This window comes from Belonocnema kinseyi, chromosome 7 (genome assembly GCF_010883055.1).
Source record: "Belonocnema kinseyi isolate 2016_QV_RU_SX_M_011 chromosome 7, B_treatae_v1, whole genome shotgun sequence".
In the NCBI taxonomy this organism is placed as follows: Eukaryota; Metazoa; Arthropoda; class Insecta; order Hymenoptera; family Cynipidae; genus Belonocnema; species Belonocnema kinseyi.
Window position 1 is genome coordinate 139431391 of NC_046663.1, and position 4266 is coordinate 139435656.

Below are 4266 nucleotides of genomic sequence, written 5' to 3' on the forward strand. Positions count from 1 at the left end.
TCATAATTCCCTTTTTTCCCCTCGTACATTTGAAAAATCCCCTAAACACCTAAAATCAAGAATTTTCAACTTAATTTCCCCGTTTTTTACAAGGTTTCAATTCATTTTTTAAGAATCGCAAATAGAAATTGAAAACATTAGAAAAGAAGATGCTTTGAAGGAGATTCTTTTTGAATTTCTGATGACACCAATATTTCAAATATATTTCCTAAATGACTTATTTGCTAATTTTGTTGACTTAAAAGTCATAATCATGAGGTCAGGAATTATGAGTTTAGTGTCACTATTTTAAAAACTTTTATTTAAGATCGCAAAGAAATATATTTTTTTCATGAATAATTTTACGCAAAAGGAGCATAAAAAGACTCACAAATCTTTTGAAATGTTTGAAACAATTAAAACTCGTTTTTTTTTTATATTACAAGTAAAGCATCTGAATACATACTTCACATGTTTTCCCTTATTCTCTCCTTCACCCTTTTTTTAAGAATACCTTTTTTGCTTCTAGTTTGTTAAAAGTTCTTCTTTCACTGAAAAATTCACTGAAAAATTAATCGTTTTTTATTGATAATTTAACTTGCTTGCTTGAAAGTTGGATTGACCAGCTGTGAATTCAAACTCAAATTTTTACATTTTGTTTGCATTTATTTTTATATGGTGCTCATTTCACGAGTACTTTTTTTCTGTTAGCAAAAATATTTGCTTTCTCATATAGGAAGCATCAGTATAATACAAAACATTTTATTCTCTCATCAAATTTCAATTATGAGAATGAGAGAATTTTTTTAATAAAAAATGATTATTAATATAATATAAATGACCATAACTTCTTCACTCTTTAATAAAATGTATTAATATTAAGTCAACCGATTATTCTCGAACCAAGGAATTTTTTATATTCTTTTATGAACTTGGAATTATGTTAATGAAAAAAGTTTGACCATAGAATACTAATTTTTAAAATAGTACAAAGTGTTAAAAAAATCTTTCAGCCAGTTTAAAGATAATAGTGGAGAAAATAAACCCCCAAATTTGATCAATTTATCTGCAACCGTTTTCAAGTTATCGTTTTCGCAAAAAAATGTTACATTCGAAGACAAATCCACACACACACGCATGAACATCCGGACAGTATTCCCTAGAACATCCTATGAAAGACTTTTAAATTGTGGAACGTTTAATGAAATTAATTAAATTTCTTTCGAAACCGTACCTATCACGAAGCTTCCTCTATGAGGAAGCGTAAATTAATTATCTCGCGAAAATTAAAAAATTCTGTTGCAAATTCGTATATTTTGGTTAAAAATTCAATTTTTTGGTTGAAAGCTCAACTACTTTTTTAGAAACTCATTTGATAATTTCAAAAAATCTGTTTGGTTGAAAATTTTACTATTTTGTTGGAAATTAGTTTTTCTCTTTGAAATAAATTTCTGCAACTGAAAATTTAACTATTCCAGTATTGGTTGAAAACTTCACGTGTGTACTGAAATTTCGTTTCTTTTTCTGTGTTAAAAAATAATTTTTTAACTTTAAATTTCAATATTCGATTTCTCATTGAAAATCGATCACTTTTCTATTTAAATTTAACTATTAATTTGAAAATTAACTGTTTTATTGAAAACTCATCTATTTTGTACAATATTTTGTGATCGGCCTTGGCAATTTGACTGTATGCTTCAAAATTCATTTTTTTGGATGGAAAATGTAACTATTGGTTGAAAATTAAGTTATGGGCATAAAATTCATATTATGGAATGGCAAAATCAATTGTTTTCTAGGAAAGTAGTTTGCATCAAGCTTTGCGTGATGATATGTAACGAAGCAGGCGAGAAAACGTGCCATAGTTTTCGAACGACCCCTATTTCACATTTCCGGTTAAAAACTTTATTCACTTTTTGCAGTAAACTGAGGAATCCACGTTCTAAGAAATGCAACCTAAATACGATGTCTTCGCTGGACAAATACACGGGCGATTCTGAGTAGAGGCTCTTGAGAGCAACAAATAATTCATCGAAGCAAAATTGGAAATGCAGGAGGATCCACGGATAATATTGAAAATAATCAAGAGCGAATTAAAATAGTATGTTGGGGGCCGTACTTAAATTAAGCAATAGCAGAAGGGAAAGAACATATAATCCGTTAAGTATATTAAGTAAGGTCCCTTGAGTGTGTGCTAAGATAGTAGTCGTAGTTCTTATACATCCTTAGCGAATCTGCATTAATTTTCTGTAAGATATATTTTGTTGTTCATAATTGCCTGTTATCTCACTTAGGTTGAGCGTCCGTCTTTCGTATTTCACTCTTCGTACTCGATTTTGTCGAAAATAGTAACTACTCTACGTTATGTTTAATAGGGTGGGCAGAAATTTTTTTTTTTTAATTTTGATTATGGCTAGGAAAAGTCTGTTTCTACGTATGAAAATTAGTCCCCATGATTATTTCAGATTTTGAAAACGATATCTTCAGTTAGCAAAAACTGATTAAAGTTTGAAACTTCGAAAACAGTGATTTTTTAAATATATTTCAATGTTCGGTCCCTATTTGTTCATCGAATTAGCTTTTATTGTGCGAATTCATTTATTTTAATGTAACAAACGATTTTCGAAAACATTATATTGTAAACAAAGTTCTGGTGATGAATCTAGTTACGTAGAATATAAGTTTTATTTGAAAATCAAAGTTTCGAAGATTATCAAAAATGGTAGGGCCTGAAAATAAATATAAGTTTAGGAGCGAAAGTTTTGGGTTACTGTGTAAGTAAGCAAAGAGCTCTGAAAATTGAGTAAAATTAAAATAATCTGCATATTAATACGAAAAAACATGGCAATAGCTGATGGCGCGAACTTTTTTTCAAGCCGGAAACATATTATCTTACTGAATGATACGCCAAAATCGAAATTATGGTTATTTTGTCTTTTCCTTCTAAAATTGTATGTATGTCTAGGTTCTAAAAGTCTCCTGAAAAGGATATATAAAAAAAAAACTTTAATGATTTTGTACCATTTTTGGTTAACTTTCATTTTCAAATCAAAATTATATACTACGTAACTATATTCGTCACCAGAATTTTTATACACTAAAAGTTTTTGGAAATCGTTTCTTACATCAAAATGAATGAATTCGTACAATAAAAACTAATTCGATGAACAAATGGTGACTGAACATTGAAATATATCAAAAATATCACTGTTTTCAAAGTTTCAATCTTCAACAAGTTTCTGCTAACTGAAGATATCGTTTTCAAAATTAAAAAAAAAAAATCATGAAAACTAATTTTGATATATAGAAAAACATTTTTTCTAGTCATAATCAAAATTTGAAAATGTTATTTTTTCAGCCCACCCTAATGTTCAACTGTATTATATGAAATATTTATGATATTTATTTCTGTATATGGGTCTGGGGCTACTTATCCCAAAATAGCAAACTAATGAAAAAATTTTATTTTTCCTGGTTACTTTACTATTCGTACTTTATTTTGTATCAAATTTTTATTCTCAGCACTAACCTAAAAAATGTTTTCATGTATACAAATTTGTAGATATAATAAACTTTTTTTAAGTAAAGTTTGTTTCTTAATTTTTCTTCGAACCATGTCTCATTCTTCGAAAAATTTATTTTTATTATTCATATTTCTTGCTAATAAAAAAAATCGATGCATCCTATCAAAAAATAATTGATAAATTTTTTTAGACTGAAAAACTTTTGTTTGACAGTTTTTTTGTAGCTTGTGTCGTTTTCCAACAATGAAATTAAATTTTTTTTGCAATTAAAATAGAAAATACAGACGCTATCAAAAACTGATTTATAAGAAATTTTCAGGCGTGTCTTCTTTAGTTTTTTCCAAAAATTCAAGCTCTTTACGATTAAAAGGAAAAAAAAACAGCCTATCGCAAAGTCAATAATAATAAATTTATACATTTTTTTCGCGTACAATTTTTTGTTTACTCATTTTTTTCATACTTTGCATAGTTTGTCCGCAAAATGGATTTTTTCGGTTGAAATCAGAACCAGTTGTAAAAAAATTGAATTTTAGATTTTAAAATGAAATTCAAAAAGTTGTTATGATAATGTTATAGGGCTTTCAAAAAGGACAAAAATCAACATTTTTATTCTCTTGACTTATTTTTATATCGTGCGTCGTTTGGTTTTCATTATCTCGTATGTTACCGCAGTCGATAAAGTAGGATGCTGTAAAATGTAAAGATGAAAAATTCAACGACTCCAACGATATTTTTACAGTTTACTTGCTAATTTTTAATATTG